Genomic DNA, 25,645 nt, shown 5'->3' on the forward strand with positions numbered 1-25,645 from the left:
ATTAAGTAACCGTGACAGTAGGTCTTACGCTATTTACCCCCTGTATACTGCCAGAATTGTATATACACTTCTTGATGTGCAGTAGAAGGGTCTGTGTATTGAGATATTAAACTATGAGGCAAATGTGCATCTGACTATGTGCGCGATTGAGTAGGAAGGAGGAGGAATGCACTGTGTGTCCCAAGGCACAGGGAGGGTCATGGGACCCTCGCTGCAATGATTCAGTCCTCCACCCAAAGAAAGAGCTCACTGTTCCCCAAGGATGTTTACTCCTCTTGACTCTGACCAGGGAGAGAATGCGTGAGAGAGAGAGAGAAACTGACAGACAGCGAAAAGGAAAAGCAACCAAATGACAGAGAGAAGTTAGAAAAAGAGTCATGTTTAAGGTAATATTAGATGACGCAACACAAATGAAAGGTTAGTATTTGGAGTGTTGCTATAAAGAGTCTTTTAGAGTTTTATGCTGAAGCCAGAACATGAGCTCGTGCATTCATGTGACTTTGAAGACAAGGACACTTTGGTTCGAAGTACCAACACGGTACCATCTGAAGGTCTGCCGTTCTCTGTTACAGGTCACAAAAGCGAGCGCTGCAGCAGCGGCGGGCAGGGCTATTCTTGTACCTGATGACTATCAGGTTTCTGTCAGACCTCAGCTGGGTGTGGTGTACTTAGCATGGGTCTGCAGTGTACAGTCCGCATTGATTGACTGAAGACACTGTATAATCTCACAATGATATGCTGTGTATTAAAGAAAAACACTCAAATAATTATTATATATGGGTGGTTGTCACATAGGCAGTAATAATGTTTTTTGTAAAACACATTTTTTAAAGAAAAATAGATTTATTTAAGTAGTCTGATATAATATAAGGGGTCACTAACATCAACTTTCACTTTTTAAATAAACTGTACCTTAACCTTCATGTCGTGTTCGGGTCAAATCTGACGGATTTACAACTTAAAACCCTCATAAATGTTGTGTTTTACATCTGATAGCCTAAAGGCTTTTAAAATCCCTTACACTATGCACTTGAACATATACAAGTGATGATCACCTCTTTCATTGAATTTTGAGTGTTTTTAATCAACCTTGTTACACCGGTGGTATTGCCAGTTAAAAGCCACTATAAGAAATGAATGGGTATCCAGACTATATTCATCTATCGAACAGAAAACATACCGAGCACTCATGGGACATAAAAGGATACTGTTTTGTTTGTGCTTTACTAGTTGATAAAACATTCAGTTGGATTAAATCTTAATTTTTTTTTTTTTTTTTTGGTCAGACCCTTTGCTCATAATTTTGGCGAGCTGTCGATTGGTAATGAAACAAAGTATTTTGTTTTCTGTCTATCTATTGTTCACTTTGTAAACATTTTCAGTATTCACATTTTCAGCTTATTTGTATTTTCACTGCAGTTATTTCATTTCTAATTCTATAAATTCAAGTTAAACACTACTTAGAGACATTGATCACAACTAAAGTTTGTTGAATAAAAATTTGTAGGTAAAAAATGTATTTCTGTGCTAATTTAAAAGAAGTTAAAACAGACTGGTCAATTTTGACTGGGAACACTAAAGTAAGGGACGAGATGTGAACACAACAGGAGGGTTAAAGACAAAATTCTTTAAAACACATATAAAACATCTTTATATTCACTACCTGACAAAAGTCTTGTCGCCTATCCAAGTCTTAGGAGCAGCAACTAATAACTTGACTTCTAGTTGATAATTTGGTATCAGAAGTGGCTTATTTAAAAGGCAAAGGCCTCAAGATTTATTTTACCAAAATAAAACATGATCATACCTTGATTTATAATTATTTCATTAGGACAGTAACGTCTGACTTAGACAAAAGTCTTGTCACTTACAGAAATAATGTACAGTATAGAATATAAAGTATAGAATACTGCAGTGGAAAAATAATTTTTTTTTGTTTACGACTCTTATACGCTTGGAGGACTGCACCAATACATCTCTGCAATTACTTAATTAACTTACTAATAAAGTCATCTGGAATGCAAAGAAGGTGTTCTTCCAGGACTTCCAGAGTTTGTCAAAATTCTTTGGATTAATCTTCAATGCCTTCTCCATCTCTTCCCCACACATGCTCAATAATGTTCATGTCTGGTTCATGACTAGGCTGGCCAATCCTGGAGGATCTGGACCTTCTTTGCTTTCAGGAACTGTGGAGGCTGAAGTATGAGAAGGAGCGCTATCCTGGTGAAGAATTTGCCCTCTCCTGTGGTCTGTAATGTAATAGGCAGCACAAATGTTTTGATACCTCAGGCTGTTGATGTTGCCATCCACTCTGCAGATCTCTTGCACACACCCATACTGAATGTAACCCCAAACCATGATTTTTTTTCAGCAAACTTGACTGATCTTTGTAAGAATCTTGGATCCATTTGGGTACCAATAGGTCTTCTGCAGTTTTCGTGATAATTGGGATGCAGTTCAACAGATGATTCATGGGAAAAATCTACCTTCTGCCACTTTTCCAAATGATCAACTAGAAATCAAGTTATTATTTTTTGCTTTTAAAACTGGGATCAATGACAAGACTTTTGTCTGGAAGTGTAGTGCTATTTATTTTATGTGATATTATGAATAATATTTTTTCCTTCATGACTTTTTGGACTTGTTGGACATTTCCAATAAATAGGGTTGTCATGTCAAAGGACAACAAAATGTTTTTACAGTGGTTCTTTCCAAAAAAGTTAAATATGAGAAACATTTGAAGACAAAAACTCAATTGCGCACGCCATGGGCCTTGCCATCTTAAATGGGTCCTTTAGCTACATGTTTTTAATGGAATTGCCTGATTTAAAATTAGCATGTCACATCAGAAGACATGGTTTGCAGTGACAAAAATTAATCAAGTTCCTATGTTTTTAGAATTGTATGGATGAAGAAAATGATTGACATTTTTTTAAAAATAGCTACTAAAATTTAACTAAAAAATGTAATGACACAGCAGTTTTTATAACAAGAGCAATATTCTCTTGTGAACAAATGGAAGATGAAATATTTAACCATTTACTGCATTGTAAATGTCGATGATACTAATTATATTAATTTCTGTCATTTATGACTGTGAAAATGCAACATCATGTCAACACCCCTTATATAAAATAAAGAATAGATTTGTTATTAATTACCAATAAATGTTATCCAACATTTACTGTTAAAGTGCCACTAATTTGAAAAGTCTACCTTTACACTTTCAGGTCTGAGATAGAGACTAGTAATGTAGGCTGAACATCTGATGGATAAGAAACACAAAATGGAAAGCTTTTGGGAGTTTTGAAGTCATCGTCTGATTTATCTTGTGTGTTTCTGTAACAAAGCAGTTATGACCCCAAACTATCATGTTTACAACTGTGGCAATAGCATTTTCAAGAGCATATGACACTCACAGCATACAATATTTAGACATCCCAGAGTTCTTGTTGAGGGGCATGCATACCTGTCTGTTATTGTATAGGGACATTATTTTCATGCCCCCATAAACATGTCGCTGAACAATAAACTTTGCATGGAAGCTTTACATGTCAATTGGATGTCCCCCTTGGGCAGTCTATAGTTGTTAAAAGCTGCCATGAGATTCAGAATTTCTCATGTGAGTGAAGTTCTGGCAATATAAGACTATGTTATTCCAAACATGCATGACTCACTATTTTCCTCAAATGGAGAAATTTAAATCTGGTTCTTGTCAATCTTTTCCTTGCAATAGCTATGTATGGAGAGTTTGGGGACCAAGACTTCAAAAAGTAATAGAATCACAAAAGCATCCTAAAAGTGGTCTGTGTAATTCGTGTTGCTGAGACTTTTGTTCATTATGCAGATGTACTTCCAACTGAAACTGAATATTGAGTAGGGGGCGGGGCTTTCTTTTTGTGCATCATTTACTCATAACAAATTAACAGCAAGAGGTTGGTGAAGATATTGATGTCAACAGAGAAGGACCGTGACAACAAATGCACAAAAACCCAAAAAGTTAAGGGAACTCAAACCATTTGAGGAAACCAATCGCAACAAGCCATTTAAATTCAAAAACTAATCCTGATGAGTACTGTGAACAAAGCAATTTGAGCACAGTAAAAACCAATAAATGAAGAGAACTCAAACCAACTGAGTACTGTAAAACCCAATAAGTTAAGCCAAGTCAAACCGTTTGAGGATACTGATTGCTACAAACATTTGAGTTAAAAAAAAAAAAAACGAATCAATATGAGTACTGTGAACTTACTCCATTTAAGTTGAGGTAATTAGATATGTAATTAACTTATTACCTCAACACTGAGTTAAAACTCTTTTCAAATGAGAATAATGAACTTTCAGTAAATTTTGAGTTAACTACACTCATTTCATTTGATAAACTTGTCTGTTGGGTTTTACAGTGTAGATGCATATGGTCTTGCATTGAAGATTACCAAAACAAATGTCTTTTTTTCCCAGTGGATTAATTTAAATTAAATATTCACCTAAAGAATAGCAATGTGTCCATGGACTATAATCTTTTAGTACAAATTAAAAAAAATAAAATAAGTAAACAATTGTTAAGGTCAATGTAATTAGCCCTCTTAAGACTTTGTTACCCGATTGGCAACAGAACAAACCACTGTTATCCAATGAGAAACTTACAAATCTTGCCTAGTTAACCTAATTAACCCAGTTAAGCACATATGCAACTTTAAATTAAAGTGTCTTATGAAATAACTTTTTATAACTATATCTGTCAAAACGTTTGGGTTAAAACGTTAAAAATGATCAATTTCACGGGAGGGCTAATAATTTAATTTCAACTATATTTCAGTGGATTGATTTAAATGAACTATTATGATTTCACATGGACTTTAATCATTAAAAGCAGACCTTTGACTTTCACATCACAATTAGTAAATGAGGCTAAATTTTCTAAGTTTAATTTTTATTCCATTCCAGGCTCATTCTGAAAACGTACCACTATATACATTTCTGGGGATCACCAAATACATCATCAAATACAACAAGTTTTGTTGCATTACAGTAGTTTTAGGCATACTGCCAGTGTAGACATAATGAGGGTTACTTATAACGTTCCATAGTGTAGACAGTATTATATATTATAATGAGTAATGAATAACTGTAACAGAAAAGAGTACACTAATCAACAACACATCAGTTGAGCAGTTTGGATCAGATCATCAAAGCAAAATGATTTGACATTAACGAACAAATAAATAATCAATTTACTTCACTTTTAAACTGTAATGATTATTTACAAGTAAACTATTTATAATCTCTTCTTCTTTGTTGGATGACAGATTTGTCATATTTAGGTTACCCCATTCCTTGAGCATCCTGTGTGTTCTCATTCTGCACATCAGCTGCCAGGTTGATCACGCTATGAAAACTGTTTTCATAAAATGCACGCAGATAATAAGGTCTGCAAGGAACTATGACCCTCTTAAACACTGCAAAAGCCGTTTATGTTTAATCATATCTGCAAACGCTCTACAGGTGAGCAATGGTCATGAGAACAGGAAGTGGAAAAGGAAATGAAACAATGGTTTGGAGACAAATGACAGGTCAATTTCATTCTGAATGTTTAGAGAGAAGACAAGCTCTGTGTTGAAAGCAATATCCTCTAAGTACATAGCGGAATCTTTGCAGAGAGAAAAAAAAACTCCAACATTAGTTTAGAGACGCCCCTGGTAGTATCCTCAAATACCCTCCCCGTCATCTGTCTAACCCTCTCCAACCCATGGCCTCTTTCACTTCATCAAACAGACAACGGACAGAGCTGAGTAAGGTGCCTGTCCCTTCATCATTAAGCCAGTTCGCTCTGCCTATGGCTGCTGACAGTGAATTATTCAACAGGACAAAGTGCTCTGTGGCTGTGAGGAGGCTTTACAGAGCAACAGATAATAATAGCATTAATGTCCATAGAATCTCGTTAAGAGAGTTAGCATTGGGCTTTCTGCCTTCCTATATATATGTATAGATATTCCCACACAGAAAGAACCTTTATAAACATATGTTTTAATATAGGTTTTGATATAGGTTTTTAATGTATGTGACATAATATTGGCTGTTTTTCCAAAAGTGTTGTAAAGTAACAAATTACAAATATTTAAACTATTGTAACTGTGTAGTTTTTTCAGAAGTTTTTAAAAAGTGTACTTACCCTGGACTACATTTTTAGTGCAGTACTGGTACTTTTACTCCACTACTTTCCTTCAACATGCAGTCAGTACTTTATTATTTCTTGTCTATGGGGATTAGAACAATCAGTCCTGTGATTCCTGTCTAATCAAATCGCACATAGAAGGTAAATCGCATCATAATGATCTACTTGAAGACATGAGGACATTCATAGTTTCACCAAACTGTTTGGAAGCATTAAAAGTGTTCAAGAAGATGTCCAAAAGTCTTCATACAAATTGACTTAGAGACTGTTTAGATGCATGCCACGGATGAGAGGATGAGGAATATTTACTGTATGATGACCAAAATGGCCTTACACACCCAGCATGCACAAGACGTCAACATGACCTCAGATTGACGTTGCACCCCAATGTCGTGGGGATGTTGCATTTTGTTTGGAAATTAAAATTAGGTTGACGTCAAACCCAATGTCAGGCCAATGTCATTGTCCAATGTCCAACCTAAAATCAACCAAATATCAACGTCTAAGGATGTTACAGTTTGATGTTGTGTGGACGTTGCTATTATGACATTGGATTTTGGTTGCCATACCTGATGAATAAATGTCAGTATTTGACGTCAATATGACATTGGTTTAAGATGTTGGCTTGATGTTGGGTTTTGGTCACTTTCTAACACAACCTAAAATCAACCAAATATCAACGTCATATGACGTCGTAATTGGACATCAAAATACCATTGTCCTTAGATGCTGGCTACTTGAAGTTTGGTCACCTGACATCCCAACCTAAATCTAACCTAATCTTAATCTAACCCATTTTATGACATTGTGTGCCTGCTGGGCAATAACTAAATGCACTACAGAATGTTTTGTTTACACACATCCACAAATTACATGTAAATGCATCAGCTTTTTACAGCATAATACTCACTACTCTTGAGTACTTTAGAAAGGGCTACTTTTTACTCATACTTTGAGTAATTTTTACAACAGATACCTTTACTCTACTTGCAATACATTTTTAGGCAAGTAATGGTACTTTTACTTGAGTATGACTTTTCAATACTCTTTCCACCACTGATTATAATATAGCAAAACAGCCAATTTTATATATGTCACATATTTAAAAAAAAAAAAAAAACTATATCAAAACTTATATGAAAACATATGTTAATATATGTTTTTCCATGTGGGTAACTATAGAAATACTTTGACTTGTCTACAGGCTATGATCATTGCAAATCATATTAAATTACTGCATTGCAATTTTTTGATTAAAACATTTAGTACGGTAGCTACCTTCTTTGTTGTATTTTTGATTTAGGGGTCAAATGTGATCAGGAAATATTTGAATGGATTTACTAATTAGGCTTATGTTTGGTGTAGCCAGGTCTTACTTTTTTGCCATTGTTAAATTCCATAACATGCCAATGAGCTCTATGACTATTTTCAATTTCACAGGGTTGTTTTTACAGCATCGATGTTGTAATGTAATTGCAATGCATTCAGTTAAATAGACATAAGCATTCATTTAATTTTTCAAGTGTAAAAAGAGATAAAAGATCGTTGTAACCACTAGTGGTGTCAATAGCAACAGGCTAGCATGGAAATTCCATTGAAAATATTGGGTTAAATGAGCTGTCATGTTTTAAAGACATGGCGGGGGGAAATGGAATTTAATACAGTGCTTCTTGTCTGATCTGAGACCCACTTCATATCCTATATCTAACAGGCAGTGAAGATTGCTGATTTTTAAAGAAATCAGATCTTAAATGTGACCATTTTGTAATGGAAAGACAGTTCACTGGAAGGCGTTGGGCTGCCTGGTCGAATATTTAAAGTCTGTGTGTATATAACCCATTACATGCAATACCAGTTTTAAGTGTTCGCACATACATACGTTTTTTTGTATTTTTTTTTTTAGTTATTGCCTTGATAATAGAAAAAAAAATGAGCAAGGCATCATGTATGACAGTTGCCAAAGTGAGAAATGAGCTATAGGAGACATATCTTGTATGTACATGGCTTATATGTGGATTTAAAGAAACAATACAGGAGACATATCTCAATTTTGCCTATATGTGGCATATATGGGCCATTCTTCATCTACAGGCACTTTTAGCCTTGTGAAGTTGAGTAAAAAAACTTGTTCAAAATTAACGTAGCATAGCAAAGTTTAAACAATTTGTCTAGTTTTAAGATCTGTAAGAAGACAAACGTAGATAAGAAGAGAAACATTTTTTCCATTGTGAACTGAACAAATGAAAATGAAATATCGAAATTAAATAAATGATGGCAGTAGCATTGTCTAATATCATTTTTGTATCTAGTTTAACCAATCTTTCCACAATTTATATTGTAATTATACATTGTCAATGAATTAAATGAGTTGTATGCTGAATTGTACACCTGTCACACTCTAAAATTTTATTTTAATTTGGTTGAGCTTATTAGAAAATTAAACTGAATTTGTGTATTAAATAGAGCCTGAACTTATATATTGTAAATGCATTTTTAATTTGTTTTTAATTTGAAAACGTTTTAAATATTTGTTAAAAATGTGTGTGGTGATGGAAATGACAGTGGTGGAAATGACATTTCAAGTTTATTCTGAAAAAATATTTAGCTTTGAATTGATACTAGCCTTTCATGCATACAAAACACTCTTATTTACCTTAATTTTGTTTGATTTTTAAAAACATCTTTGAAGGTACAACGTTTGAAATGACATAGAATAAAATAAAAATGTCAATGTCAAACCTTGATTTTTCTACAAGTGTTGCTGATAAAAAACTTTAATTCCCTCCATCTTGAACATGTTCTCAGACGCACTATTAATTTTCATAGAAACCACCTAAATTATCTTTCACACAAACCTTTTAAGGCGACATTACAGTGTTGTGGTGGAAATGACACTGATACTGTGGAACAGCTATATTTTGTATAAAAAAATAATATTGATAATAGTCTCACATTAATAACTATAAAATACCTAAATCATTTCTTTTTTTGCTTAATTAAGATACATAAATAGATACTAGATAAATAATATTTTAAAATGTTATTTTCATTGTTGAAGTTTAAAACTCTGGGTGTGCGACAAGGTGAAAACAGTGATTTTGACATCTAAAAGGAGGTTGAATAAAATTAAAAATATATAAAAGAAAGGCAGTATTTTTTTTAAAGTAGGCTTTATTGTTAGTTTGAGAAAGAAAGAGGAATTTGAACAAAATTATAGAGATTTTTTGATATATGATCAAAGGATATAAAAGTGCCCATAGTTATATACTGCATACAGGTTTCATATATGCACAAATATCCGCATATAGGTTCTTTCAATCTGGGTTTGACATGCAGCATGGAAAAAAACGATGTGGAAAAGGGCGGACAGGTTTGGCTGTCCATAATGAAGGGGTTTGAGGTATGTTCCCCTACTGGCAATAACCATTGCAATAATTGGGAGCTGAGGTAGAGTAGAGTTGCCGAAATAATTTGTTGGAAGAAGTGAGGTAAGCGGCTTCTGTGGGATTAAACGAACATCATCCTTCTGAACTTTCATTTGTATGTGGTGCTGCTGTCCTAAAAAGAAATCAACAGGATTGTGCTGACACAGTGAGGACTTGGAATGGCAGAATGGTAAAAATATTATTTCATGGTTTAGCTAGTCTTTGACCAGGCACCAGTTAAATTCTCCCAGTGTGCCAGGGACCGGAGCAGCTGTCCAGCTGAGTTGGCTCCAGGTGCCACTAAGGTCCAGCGGGCGGGCCGGCGGCGAGCACAGGCACAAAGTAAAGGTGAAAAACAGACGTCCCTGGCTAGGAGAAAAAGAAGAAAAGCATTTCAGTGAAGGGCAGGCTTCATCAGAGATCAATGATGAGGCGTTTTGAAAACCACACACGCACTCTCTCTCTGCTGGTGCTAACTGACTGGAAAAAGACTGGGCCATTATTCTGTGGAAAGTCCGGTCTATTCCCATTTTCCTTGGATGCTGCCACTTCAACATGAAGTCATATTTTCTCGCAATGATGGAAAACAAAGAGTAAAAATAATGCTACTGCAAATATTAAAGCTGCATAATAGCACTCACCATGCTATTAAAATAGCAGTCCAAATGCCAGTAGTCTCTATTCCTGGGTACTGGTGACGGGACCACCCAGCAGGACCAAATTAAATCCCAACAATATCTGCCATCCAAGAGCTGCTGCTTTCAATCCGCTGGGTACAGTGAGGGTGGCGGTTTAACGGGAGCGGTGTGGTGACTTCATCAATGGAGGTTTTATTTTTCATTAAAGCAGATGACCTCATACTACAGCCAATTTATCCGGTCATTTTTTTTCCACTGTACATCCTTGTCTTCACCTGTTACCTATTCGAATCCCATTTACCTTTTCCTTTCACTGGGTTAAGAGAAGGAATGAAGACAGGAAGAAAGAGTGTAAAAGGAAGAGACAAGATAGAAGGAGAGACAGCAACATGAGTAGGTGGGGGCAGAAAGCTATCCTCACTGCTCTACATTAAGGGATCAGGCCGCGTCTCTGTAAATGAGTATTGATCCTCCTCCTGGCGGGATCATTTAGGAGATTAATGCTGGCAGTGCTGTTTGGGGGGGTAAAGTTCCAGTTGGTCCAGGGGGGGAGCCGATTCAGGGCTGCCCAGGACAGAGAGCCTGCTGTGGGGCTACGTGGAGAACAAGCCCCTGCCTCTCCTCCTAACCATCTGGACTAACAGCTCAGGGCGCCAGCTGTGTGGGGGAAGGGAGTAGATGGTGTGTCTATGTGTTGTGTGGGGGGGTAAAGGATTGAGAGAAAAAGGAAGGAAGAGAAATGGAAATGCGAAGGACTGCTAAAGAAACAGGAAATCATACATAAAAATAAAGGGGGAGGCAAAATCAGCTAGAAGTTATTTGTGTAAGGCTCATTTGACACACAGACACATTGAAGAAATGGATGATTTAAAGTGGCAAGAACAGAGGAGAGGAACAGAAAGTGAGAGAAAAGAAAGAGAAACACAGGTGGCAAGTACAACTAGAGAAATAAAGAGATACAGGGTGAAAAAACAAACATTTATGGTAAGAAACTGGCAGGTATTCTATTTTAAACAATGAAAGACAGAAAGAAGTGTGGTGATCATGATGGATGGGGATGAAAAAAATGGAGAAACTCGACCAACCCTTGGGAATGCGTTCAGCATGAGGCATTAGCCATCTTCCATTACACAATGACAGTAAACAGAAATGTAATCATCTTAAACTAGGGACAAACCATCAAGGATCAAGGTAACTGAAGCGGGCATTTTCCAGAGACTAAACTGATTTGAAGACTGATTTGAAATGGCTTTGCGTGCACTGTTTTGTGTTGACATGAAACAGGATGTTTGAATGTTGTATTGAAGGGCTTACCTTCTATCTCATTTTAAAGTACTCAATAAGTAAGAGGCACAATTATCTTGTGCTATTGTTAGGCAGTTGCAGATGATATTAAAGAGATGAAACTCACACATCAACTTTATTTACAGGCTACTGCATCTATTTTTGATAAACAATATAAGACTTGTGTCCTCCTCTGCTGTATATAAACAGTGTCAGCTCACATTTGAGTTTACACCCATGTAAACGTCATGCACTCAGGCCCATTTGTTGAGGCTGTGGATTAATGATTTTAATGTTGGAAATAAAGGGTCTTGCATATGCTGACTTCAAGGAGCTCAATGTATTGCCAGGAGCCATTGATATTACTTTTGTTTGGCCTAGATATTCAAGAAGTGGTGAAAGCCTTGATTAAATTTTAATAATCACTTGAAGGTTTGGTCTTCTTTTCAATCAACAGGTATTGTGAAGACAAAAGAGCAAATTTTCAACAGGTTGAAGTTGAACTGCTTGGTTTAAGTGTGACTTTTGTGTGAACTGTGCTTCATACATCACTGCACTTATGACAATAGACAATGGAACTTTTTAACTTCAGGAAGAGGGATATTGTCATTCTACAGAGCATTTTAGCAAAGCAAAAACATACGATTGAATTCAAACTGGTTTATCAATATTTTTGATTTTCTAGAACAATTTAATTTAATTTAAACTTTTAGTTGCACCTGCATATAGAAAAGTCGGTAACACAATAACAGTACATGAGTTATGATGTGTTCATATGTAAACTAAACATTACTTTATTATGAACTATGGATAAGTCAATGTATGCACTAATCATGAACTAACTTTAACTACAGCATGAGTCACAAGAGTTTATGTGTAAATAACAACTACTTAATTACTTGTTAGTACATGCTTATTTGATAATAAATGTATTAGTTTATGTCTAATTTAACCATCATGAACTCATGACATGTTAATGTATAATTATTTTACTTTACTTGGAGGGGCACATTATCATTAACCCATTATTAACCATTTATAAACTTCTTATGCACATATGTCTAAAGCTGCGCTCACACTAAACTTTTCTTCCTTTAGACTTCCATTCTGAACTGCGAAACCACATTACTTGACTGCGTGAGACCAGTCAAGGATCAAAACATGACCTCTCTGGACAGAAATTTAAAATATTGACCAATTCGCTTATTTTAATGTCTAATCATCTTGTTTAATCCTGCCCCTTTTCGCAGCGCCATAGGACAGAATTTTGCACGCTTAAACTATAGAGTGACTGCAGCTTTATATACTGAATAACAATAGAAAAGTGTTCTGTCAATATCAACATCAACAGTTTAAACACAAGAGTAGTTAAGAATGGGTTAATGATGATGTGCCCCTCCAAGTACATGAATTCAATGAGTTCATGTTGGTTACATTTAGCTTAAGCTTATATGTTAATTAATACATTATCAACATGAACTAACAAGTAATTATGGTGGATTGTAATGGTATTGAAAAAACATGCTAACAACATGCTAATTCATGCTAGCAACATGCTAATTTATGCTAGAATCATGCTAACAACATGCTAGATCATTCTATTCATGCTAACAACATGCTAATTTCTTAGAATCATGCTAATTCATGCTAGTATCATGCTATTACCAACCACAGACACAGCTTTTTACTGGCTTGTTTCAGTCTTTAAAGTGGTTACATTGTTGACTGCAGGGATCTTAAACATTCTTTTAGCCAACTTGATACTTTTTCAAACAAAATTCAACTGAATTGCCAAAAAATAAATAAAAAAATAAATAAACATTTGTGACATGATTCAGAAAAACACAAACCCAAATAAATTTGTTTACCTGTTTCATAAAGACTAGTGTTGAGGTCAGGATGCTGCTACTCAATGGAAAATGCACTCACGAATGCCATGACGACAAAACTATTCAAAAGCCCATAAGAACACAAGGGCTCAACAATGGAATGTTTTGATGGCAAGATTGAGATGTCAATCACAATACACACCCCCTTCCCAAGAACAAGGTCATATATGATCTCACTTCCTCTTCTCTAGAGTATCCCAGGACAGGGCTGTGGTTTTGACATCCAGGAGTATTTGGCCACAGCCGAAACAAAAGCAGCAGATACTTTTAGAACACAATCTAATCAAAATCTGCTTGTAAACCAAATGCCGAATGTTATCTGTATATGAATACAGTACACGTCTGAGCAATAGTCTTTTATGCGTTTAAAATGTTTACAACTCGCATGCATAATTCATGACCACAGGTGTCAAACTCATGAGCATACACACATATTTCTGTGAGTATATCTTTTTTGCTTAAAGTTAGTATTTTTAATTTTGTATGAAACATTTCCTGCTTAACTGATAAATTTACTAATGGTAAAATTCACTAATGGTAAAAGATATGTAAACAAATATTAATTCATTTTTAAAAATGTTCATTGTAAAATACATTGACTGACCACTTTATTAGGTACAACTGCTCATAAATGCAAATGTCTAATCAGCCAATCACATGGCAGCAACTCAATACATTTAGACATGATCAAGATGATCAGCAGCAGTTTTAATCAAAAATCAGAATTAGGAAAAAGGGTGATTTAAGTGACTTTGAACATGGCATGGTTTATGATGCCAGACAGGCTGGACTTATTTCAAAAACTGCTGATCTACTGGGATTTTTACGCACAACTATCTCTAGGGTTTACAGAGAATGGTTTGAAAAAGAGAAAATATCCAGTGAGCGGCAGTTCTGTGGGCGCAAATGCCTTTTTGAGGTCAGAGGAGAATGGCCAGACTGGTTGGAAACTCAAATAACCACTTGTTACAACTGAGGTATGCAGAAGAGCATCTCTGAACGCAGAACACATGGAACCTTGAGGCAGATGGCCTACAGCAGCAGAAGACCACACCAGGTGCCACTCCTGTCAGCTAAGAACAGGAAACTGAGGCTACAATTCCCACAGGCTCACCAACTTTGGACAAAACAAGATGGAAAAACATTGCATGGTCTGATGTGTCTCGATTTCTGCTGTGACATTCAGATGGTACGGTCAGATTTTGGCATAAACAACATGAAAGCATGGATCCATCCTACCTTGTATCAACAGCTCAGGCTGGTGGCAATGGTGTAATGGTGTGAAAGACATTTTCTTGGCACACTTTCAACACCACAGCCTACCTGAGTATTGTTTCTGACCATGTCCATCCCTTTATGACCACAGTGTACCCATCTTCTGATAGCTACTTCCAGCAGGATAACACGCCATGTCATAAAGCGCAAATCATCTCAGACTGGTTTCTTGAACATGACAAGGAGTTCACTGTACTCAAATGGCCTCCAAAATCACTGGATCTCAATCCAATAGAGCACCTTTGCGTTTTAGTGGAATGGAAGATTATCATCATGGATGTGCAGCTGATAAATCTGCAGCAAGTGCGTGATGATGGCAATATGGATGAAAATCCTGTACCTAATAAAGTGGCCGGTGAGTGTACTGTATATATGCATGACTTACAATTAGTACACAAAGCCAGAACATTGGAGAACCCACAAGTCTTTAATGGAAAAAAATGAGTGTGTGGGAAGAAGTTTCTTAGCTCAAACCTGCGTATGAAACAGGATTTTTTCCTGGGTTCTCCAGGTTGTACGGGTGAGCTAAGTCTGTCACGCAGATTAGTATAGATGCATTCCAAATGTTCCATCAAAAATTCACCTCGCAACCACAGCTAAAATTTATTTTGTGTATGTTGGAACGCAAATGTCTTTCTTCTGCTTATTTTGCTGGCATGTCTGAGAGGAAGAATCATGTGCTTCCCACACTCACACATACAGTGCACACACTTCAGGCTCCCCATATCAAAGAATCTTCCACGTTTAAGTGCAGATGTAAACACACCTAAAGGAAAAGGAGAAATAAAAAGAGAAACGTTGTTACCCAGGTGCTTTCATCAAAGGAACTTTTTCCACAGAAAGCATTTGGAAGTCTTCCTTATTACTTTCCTAAGTTTTGTTTTCCGCTGGTTCAGTCTGTTCTCCTCACTTTAGCGGTTAGAGAGTTCCATGTTTAGTATGCAAGTATTTATCCATTCAGAGGTCCTGCCATTTGGTGGATAGATTTGCAGGATGCTAGTTTCTTTTCAGCATCACATTAATTAAAGGTGCATTCTGTTTTATTACAAAAAAACATTTGTTTCATTAAAACAGAAAAAAAGTATATAGAAAAATATTTAATAATGTATACTCGCATGAAAGACTCTAGTCCCATACGACTTCATTTTATGTTGGTTGTGATTAGAGTTACACTTCTATTTAATAAGAAATTATTTGGCAACCAGTAAAACTGTGTGTTTATATGGTGTGAATGTGTATAGATTTAATGTAATCCAGATGTGCTACATTTGTCATGCTGTCCTATTCATATGACCTACAAGCTCTTCACAAATCCTCACCAGTGACCTTATGGCATGGTAAAATGTCCATCAAATCAATCAACAACTTTTCATCTATTATTTTAATAATTAAACTGAATTCAGACATACTACTCATTTAACATAATATTTTGCACTTACTGAAATGAACTGAATGTGATGTGATCTAATTTGATTTTGAATTGATCTATGGCAGGGGTGTAAACTCAATTCCTGGAGGGCTGCAACCCTGCAGAGTTTAGTTCCAGGCCTGCTTCAACACACCTATCTCTAGGTATCAAAAAAGTCTGAATGAATCAATTAGTTTGATCGGGTGTGTTTAATTAGGGTTGAAACTAAACTGTGCAGAGCTACGGCCCTTCAGGAGTTTGACACCTGTGATCGAGGGGTGAAATGCTTCACAGTGGCCTCTTAAATACACTGTAAAAAAAAAAAAAAATTATATATATATATATATATATATATATATATATATATATATATATATATATATATATATATATATATATGTAAATTGAGAGTTTATCATAGCTTTACGATGTTTATGGTTCATTAATTTTTTTATTGAATTTTGGGACCTTGATTCCAAAACCCTGCTGACTTTTTTATATTTGCAACGATATGGTGAAAAATAAGTAATTAACTGCCAGTGCTTTTTTGTTATTGTATGCATTTATTTTTTATAATATCATAGACCATGTATTGTTTCAAACTACAAAAATATCATTAAAAAATCAAAAAGGTTAAACTGCTGAAAAACATTTTCAGATTTAAAATGATTTAATTATAAATTATTTAAAAGCTGTCAAGTGCCATAATTATAATTAAGTCAAAAACACAACCCAGATCATAAGCCATACAGATAATGGTATAGTTAACTATATATTTTACAGTGTTTATTATTTCAGTAAACAAATCATCAATGAACTTCAATCAGCACATTCTACAATGGCATCAATAATCAGGTTTTGATTGATGTATCATCCGTAAAAACAGCTGCCAGTAAATAATGTGACTGTCTTGACTATGTACAGTGTCCAGTTGTGGGTGAATTTTTACCAATATTGTTCAGGCGATACAGTCTCAAATGTTCTGTAAAATTGAAGAAGGCCTAAGACGTATATGTGCTGCTTATGACACTGTTTGGAAAAGTTAATATGGGGAACAATATGTAAGGGAGTAAAAATGAACAGGTAGGATTTTGAGAAGTATTTTTGAGAAGCTAGAAGAGGCCAAAATCATCTTTTTGTTCAACTACACTCAGAAATGCAGGGCACTGGGGTCCAGTGGTCAGGAATTCTGCAACTAGCTACAGATTCAGCCTCTCAACCCATTATGACTTACAGTGTGTATGAAAGGAAAAAGGATTGAAAGAAAAGGATGTCAGATGATAAAAATCACTTATTGCCTTTTTTACAACATCCATTCAACTAGCCTGTGTCATGGACCCAGTGTGAACTCTGTGGGTGCTAAAGATAAATGTTAAAAGAGACAAAAAAACACTGATACATAACTAAAAAGCTATGTCAGGTGTACTTCTGTTATGCCAGGGAGCAAAGTTGGAGGCTGCAAAATAGCTATTTGAGGAAGCTATCCACTACCACTTTCATTGTGGCATTTAGAGCTTTTTCAGAAGAAGCCAAAACACAAGTTTCCTTGAAATCAACCCAAGTGTGAAAGAATCCTGTGTAAGCTTTCAGTTTTATTCTAGACGGATGATGAACAGCCGGGTCATCACACTTACTGGCCCCAGTGGAACAATTCAGTGGCTCACCTTTTTCTGCTTCTCTAATGACCATGACAGGTTTGACAGGCAAAAACATTACAAATATTCCTGAGACTAATGAGGGAAAGAGAGACTGAATACAAACTCACTTAAGAGAACTGTCTGTTTTTATCAGACTTTTTACTGCCTTTATAAACTACAATTATTGCCATCTGGATGCACTACGGCAAGTGTTTCATTATGCTGTTTAATAAATATCTTGAAAAGGAGAGCATCATAGTATAAATGATATAGGGTGAGCTCATTGTTTAGAAGATGTGTTGTGTCATTGATTCTCTTAATGTTTATAATCCAAGTGTGATTCTCTTGAAGTGATGGTAAGAAAGATTAAATTAACTGCTTAAATTGTGGTTAAAGCTCTAGTACATCAAGGCTGTATAAAGGTTAGTCAATGACAGTATAGTACACCAGAAATTCTTCTTGTTCAAGCAAGTTGCTTGAACTACATGTCTATTTGATAGACATAAAGGCATTCAACAATGTCTTTTTCTTTAGATATGTTTTGTAAGGCCACATTTAAAATGCATATCAGTGAACTAACATAAAATGCTGTGTCTCTTAGCCACTTACATACACTCACCGGCCACTTTATTAGGTACACCTGTTTAACCGCTCGTTAATGGTAGCAACTCAATGCATTTAGGCATGTACACATGGTCAAGATAATCTGCTGCAGTCAGAATGAGGAACAATGGTGATTTAAGTGACTTCGTGGGATGGTTGTTGGTGCCAGACTGACTGGTCAGAGTATTTCAGAAACTGATCTACTGGGATTTTCATGCACAACCATCTAGGGTTTACGGAGAATGGTCTGAAAAAAAGAAAATATCCAGTGAGCGGCAGTTCTGTTGGCGTATCATGTCAACGTCACAGCCTACCTGGGTATTGTTGCTGACCATGTCTATCCCTTTATGACCACAGTGTATCAATCTTCTGATGGCTACTTCCACCAGAATAACGCACCATGACATGTGATGGTGTGAACCATGACAATGAGTTTATTGTACTCAAATGGCCTCCACAGTCACCCTAATCCAGTAAAGCACCTTTAAGATGTGGTGGAACGAGAGATTCGCATAATGGATGTGCAGCCGACAAATCTGCAGCAACTGCGTGATGCTATCATGTCAATATGGACCAAAATCTTTGAAGAATCTTTCCAGTACCTTGTTGAATCTATGCCACAAAGGATTAAGGCAGTTCTGAAGGTATGGGGTCCAACCCATTACTAGTAGGGTGTACCTAATAAAGTGTATATAAGTGGTGAGTGTATATAAATACAATTGTCTGGATTTAAAATGGGAGTTTTTCCCTTTCTAAAAGTGAGGATGTTCTGAAGTGTAAATCCCAATCTATAATTTATTCAGATATTGACTTTTTAAAATAAGTTTTTGTTTGGTACAAGATCACTTGGTGAGTTAGTCTTAGACTTGAGGGAAGTGCTTTGACATATAGCAGCGTGTTGAACAACGTGATATCGAGTCCCAGCTTGATCTGAAGGTAGAATGCTCTTATCTAAATAATATGATGCATGCACAATCTAAATGCTAACTGTGATAAAGTATATAGCTGGTGTTCTTACTTTAGACATTATTGATTATTAGTTCCCTCAGCTATGTACACAATTTTTTTGAGACAGAAAAAAAAGATGATTGTAGGTATTTGTGGATCATAATGTGATTAATAATCTTGATAAATATTTTAGTAAAATACAAAAATATTATATAGTAAAGTGATCAAAAACATGTTCAAGATTATAGGTAAAAATGCATCAGCCTTTCCATTTTTTGGATTATGACCCCTGGGGTGTTTAAAATTTAATATTAGCATCAGTTGCAGCAGATTGATTTTACAGCACCATGGTTAACTTTTACACCTTTATGGCACTCAGGTACACGTACAAGTGTTATTTTTTATAAATTACATGAATGAAGATGGAGGATCTTCTAAGTGGCGGTCTTTAAATTAAACCAAAAATTGTCTTGTGCAGTGTACAATGTGCCCACCAGTCTCATTAGATGAGGTTAATATTAAATTAAAAGAATAAATGACAAAAACATAATAATATGATTGTTAGACTGTTGCTCTTTTTGTATTATCAAAATGCTTGTGTTTATATAGGCCTATTGGTGTGTGTGCACCATTGTGTGCATTGCTTGTATGTTTATAACCACCTCCGAGGATAGTGGGGGTCATGAGTCACTGGAATTGTTATTTTTGGGATCACAGGCTCAAAAGTTAGGGAATCCCTGTTCTAGGTCATTAACCCTTTAGTGTTGGCTAGACCTTTGTAACCTAAAGAATTGACGTTTTACTTTTATTTAACATTTGATTGTACAGAACTTGGTTTTGAAGCTTGCTATGATGATGTAATATGTAAAAAATGTAATATCCACACTTGTAAACTATTTTTATCAATTATAATTATTAATTTCAAAATTCAATTGCAACAATAATTTGAAATAATAATAAATGGCTTAATTATGCAGTAATTTTTTTACCTCTATAGTGGCAACTAGGCAAGAAATGGTAAACGTTTTTAAGGTATACCACGCTTTGGAAAAGTCAAGGTTTTAAAACCTTCCAAATTTTCTGCTATACCGTTCCTAAGGTTTGTGAAAGATTTTTTATTTGCACGTTTTTTTTTTTTTTTTTTTTTTTTAGGACAACAGTATCTCCAGCCGAAAAAATATCCAAAGATGCCATTTTAAATTGCAATGAAATCTGTCTTTATGAAATAAATGAAGGCAGTAGAAGTCAATCATTTATTTGAATTACTAAGCCTGAAATGTTGACATTAAAATATTTAAAATGTTTTTCAAAATAAAATATATTGTGTTCAAAGGGGAACAAGTTGTTGTTTTTTACCCAGATGTTTAAAAATAATATATTTGAAAGCAGTAATCACAATACTGTGGAACTGTAATATTTAAATCCAAGGATATCACACCGTCAGAATCTTATAATGGCCCATGCCTAGTGATAACGTTTTTAATTTACAAGAAGACATAAATAAATGTCCATGTTCTTTTACCTGTAGTCTACAGTGATTGTGTAGTGTCTGTACAAACAGAATAAACTGAGCATTACACTAGCTGCTGATGAGTGAGACTGATAAATCTGAAACTCCTCGCTTGTTTACCTCCAGCCTCTGACTGTTCATGCCTTCACTTTCACTCTGTTAGGAGCTTCAGCTTCAGCATTCATCCAGTTTCTAGATGAACAAAACTGTAGCTAAATGTTTTAGGTTCAACACGCAACGTTTGACATCACCATTAAAAACTCTGTTGCTAGTCTTGCTGTATTAGCTTTGTTTGGGTGCAATTCCCCTTTACATGCGTGAAGGAGATTACAGCGTAATCCCTCAGATTTCCCGCAGTTCCTTGAATCTGATAGAAAAAAACTCCTACTGTAAACTCGTCATAGAGCAGGGAGTGCTCTGATTGGCGAGTGACATTTTCGTCGTTGCCGATTGGCTGCATTCACAGAAGTGAACCGGTGTTGTCTCAGCCGTACCATTTTTCTTAAAAGGGGTGGTTATGAGACTTTATTATAGATTGTGAGTAAATCAATGCTGTTTTTCTTAAAAAGCACTGTTTGCATCTACGCATATTTGATTTCGGATTAAATACAATATAATGTTAAGTTTACTGTAATGCTTTTGACTTATGGTCCCTTCATTTCCACTTTAACAGCACCCACTCTTTAGGATTCGAGGTCTCGTCCAAAAATGGCTGTGGAGAAACAGTTATGAAGATGTGTCGATCCACTCATCTAATTAATGAGGCGCATGCTGCAAATTAACCAAGGGTCCTCTGATCGAGCCGGAGGATATTTCTGGAAGGTGAGGCATAAGATGTTCCGTTATTTCGGTTATTTCGTGCAGAAAAGAGGAACCCAATAGGCTCACCGTGCAGTCGTGTTACGAATTTGTTGTCAACCAATAGGAATCACAGAGCGATCACAGGCCAGGGCCTTCGAGGATGTGTTTATGCAGAATAAAACACATCACCGAGCTTTAAACTAAATAAAAACAAAGCTTTAACTCAGAAACTGCAACCATAAGTTCGTGATAACATAGCAAAGTTCGTATTCCCACGGAACGATTTATATCTGTATGCATTCAGCTCTCGTTCAACAGCGGTTTTAAAAGTAATATAAAGCATTAACAATAAAGTAATAACATCAATCCACCCAATTATAAATGCAGTGGATTTGCATATCTAAATGCAGAGTCGCTGCAAATGCCTTGTAAATACAGAGACGTTGCGTAGCGAGATGTTTCCTTTGTATATTAGTAATAACATCATATACAAATGTGTAAATCATATTACTGCCTCTGTGTTAAATGCTTACTAGTACTTACGAAACTAGTACTGTACATTTCAATGCTGGCTTTGGGATAACGTTAGTTCTCACATTCATTGTTATCAACAGGTGCTTTGAGTGTTCAAATACTTGTGTCATTATACTGTAACAACTTCCCATAATCATGTTCGTAATGACTGAATGGAAGTATTAGGAAGACCTTTTCCACTATTACTTATTCCACTATACTTACTTGTGTAAGCATAATGTTAAAACTTGTGTGATGATGATGATGTGACATACTGCATGCTGGTGTTTTGTTTATATTAGGAGTTACTCTCACGTTTTGCTTAGGAGGTCTTAATGTTTGTTTTGCTGTGTATGTTACTTGGGTTATGCATTGATGATTCAAATAAGAGATTCACTTTGTTAATGTAATGTTGTGTCTAAATTCAGCTATTGTATTCCATCCTGTTAAAAAAATGTTAAGACTTTATACTCATATTTTGGATTACATTGTGTTGTCTGAAATAGGGCTGAACAATATATCGCTTATGCATCGATATCGCAATGTATGCATGAGTAATAGTCACATCGCAAGACATGCAATGTTAAGTTAGGTTTATAATTGACCAGAAACCACAGGTCAAAACACAGAAGATTTGTTGAAATTCTGCAGAATTGAACCATGATAGTAAAAGTGTATCATCATAACCTGCATGTGTTTTAAGGCATGTGACTATGAGAGCATTTTAGTAGAGTTTAAACCATTTTAGTTGAGCATAAAGAAGTCTAATGCATGAAGTAGGGATGTCCTGATTAAGTTTTTTAGCCCGAGTCTGTTGTCCGAGTCATTTGATTTTGATCTACTAATACCGAAACCAGATCCAATACTTTTAAAATACATAAAGAAGGAATAAAGAAGAGCGAAGAAACCGATCCAGTATGTTTCTTAATTTTTATTTAATTCACCTTGTTTTAACATTCAGCAACCTGTTATCAAATGGAGCACTTCTGTGAGGTAGCTTGAACAATCATGTAATAAATAACATCAATTCTTCACTTTTGGATTTTAGTGCAGCAGTAAATATAAAAGAATCTCATATAAAAACAAACTTGCACCTCAACTTAAAATAGCCGGCAGGCAATCTCAAGTTTACATATCTCACAGTTTGCTATGGCAATGTTGTCGACATCAACTTTACAATGCCTCCCGACCACAGACATACTCGCACTTTCCACTTTAAGCTGGTTCCGTGTTCTACTTTCCTGGCATTTAACCAATAGGGTCTCTGCATCAAAGTGATGTCATGCCACACATGTTGCGATTTCTGTGTGAAGTCAAGAAAGAGGATAGATATATATTAAGGATATCGTCTGATATCGAGTCTGAAACAGCATGATTGGGCCTGATTTCCGATCACATGATCAGATCTGGAGATCTCTACTATGCAGTGTTCTTTACATTTGATTATTCAGTTTCTGTACCTGAATACTGTTAGACTTTCTCCAGAAAACCATAAAACACAGTTTATTTACTTTAATATTTGGTCCATTGTGTTTATTTATGACTGTAGTTTGGTTATTATTATATTTATATATTAAAAAGATATGTACATTTCTCTCCCCTTCAATATCATCCCAATCAATCTAAAGTAATGGCTTTGTAAACAGAGCTACTTAAGTCATCTGGTGAATTTGTATTTATGTCACCATATATTTTGCAGAGGAATAAAATATTGCAATGTAAAATTTTGACAATATCGTGCAGCCCTAGCCTTAAATGAACTGAAAACGAGAAGCGTTTCACACCACATGCTCAGGCAACATGCAAAGCAACAGTAAAGCAGGAAGTTTTCACACCAACAGTGTATGTGCAAGAAAATGTTGTTAGTTTCTGTTACTCTAGGCAACCTGACATATGCCTAATATTTTTCTTCAAACAATATGTGAGGATTGTGCTCCAGTGCATTGTTTTGTTTTGTAAAAGGCTGCATAGCAATATACTGTTGATATTAAATATAAATTATATAACTTTTTTTAGAGCATTTGCCTTAACTTTAAGGGTTCTAATTTGTTAAACAAACTTTAAGTGTTTAACTAAATCTCACACCTACATTTATTTATAATCACTAACACTCTAAGACAGGCCGTGTTATATTGTAATCTATAAAAAAATAAGAAATATTCTTTTTACAGCCTGTAATTTTCTTTTGGAAAATGAAGCAGGCCTAGTTCATCTAGCAAATATCATAGGTAAATGTACCTGTCTGTAGTTGTTTGTTAACATATACATGCCTGACCAATGACTTTTTGAACAAGTAAAAAGTTCTGTGTTGTTTTACAAATGCTATAATAATATTTTTTGAATAAGTTTTGAAGTATACTGGAAACTTGCCCCAAGTTTAACATCATTTAGCATCATCGTATTTATTATGGCAGGGCTTCCTGAATGAGTAGTAGTGTCGGGAAGATTTTATTCAGCAATTTGTAAAATTTAAAAGTGGTTGCGGTTTTTGGAGGTGAGGATTGTCAGGGGTTTTGACTGAAATGGCAACAGCTTTATTGTAGGATTCTGTCAGACATATTGGAAATAAGAGTGACAGCCAGGTTGGATTTTGAGCTAGCCCATTTTTGAGTGATTATATCACTTTGCTTCAACTAAACATGTCTGACTGTCAAACGTGATGTGTCAAAGAAAGTACAGAAAGGTTTCTGAAAGATATATTGACACAAACAGAGAAAGTTTGTTGTGTTTATCATAAAAAGTTCTATGACTTTATTTTTTTCGCCTTTGCTGAAAAAGATTGAGCAGGAAAATCTAAAAATGTATCATTTTTGTCTTCAGTGATAGAGAGTAAAGCATTTTGACAGAGTTGTGTGGTTTATTTTTGTTAAGCTGTTCTCTTTAGGGCTTTTTGCCAAACACTTATAAGGTTTCAAGTGTAAGAATCACATTTAAATACAGAAGTGAATAAATGATATTGATATTAATAATAATAATAATAATAGTGTACAAGATTATCATTCTGTGACGGAACACAACTTGCACCCGAAAAGACACCATCATATTTCAGAAAATGTTCTGGCATTTTCCTTATTTTCTATTGTTGATCAAAATAATAAATTACAGCAACCAAACACTTTAAGTTTTGTTCTTTGATTTTTAACTAAACCACTGGCGCATGCTTTGCAGTGTGTGCGCTCTTGAAGGGTTGCCATGTTCACTTATTATAAGTGATGCTTATCAAGCGGTTTTGCACTCAAGCCCAGTTTATGGAGTTAATAAAGACATTGACATTGGATGACTGAACAGAACTGTGACTGAACTTTGTGTCTACATGATTTAAAGCCACAGTTTGTCACTTTTGCCACAAGTGAGCACATGTTTATAACAAACAAAGGCTTAGTTTGGTGATGCTCTACCAGAGTGTGGATTCATGGGTGTTGTCATCTTCATCACATCCCATTTGGCTCCTGCAGAAATCATGTTCATGTATGAGATAAAGTATTCAAAACTTTTTATCATGGTTGTATGAAGCAGAGTAAGGCTAAAAAGTATCAAAG

The 25,645-nt window shown here is 35.4% G+C and overlaps 1 protein-coding gene and 1 long non-coding RNA gene across 12 annotated transcripts in view; both read left to right on the top strand.

The window, feature by feature from the left end:
* Positions 1-249: 249 nt before the first annotated feature.
* LOC141376812 (uncharacterized) lies at positions 250-3,168 on the top strand. Its single transcript, XR_015504230.1, has 2 exons — positions 250-386; positions 573-3,168. It is a non-coding gene; the product is annotated as an uncharacterized LOC141376812 (long non-coding RNA).
* Positions 3,169-21,486: 18,318 nt separating this feature from the next.
* The window catches only part of znf438 (zinc finger protein 438), a 105,408-nt gene continuing 101,249 nt past the window's right edge, over positions 21,487-25,645 (top strand). For 10 of the 11 annotated variants that reach the window (XR_015503612.1, XR_015503611.1, XR_015503615.1 and 7 more), the window contains exon 1: positions 21,487-21,614. The gene's annotated coding sequence lies outside the window, so the exon portion shown is untranslated. 11 annotated transcript variants of the gene reach the window in all.

This window comes from Danio rerio, chromosome 12 (assembly GCF_052040795.2).
Source record: "Danio rerio strain M-AB ecotype USA chromosome 12, GRCz13ab, whole genome shotgun sequence".
NCBI classification, from domain to species: domain Eukaryota; kingdom Metazoa; phylum Chordata; class Actinopteri; order Cypriniformes; family Danionidae; genus Danio; species Danio rerio.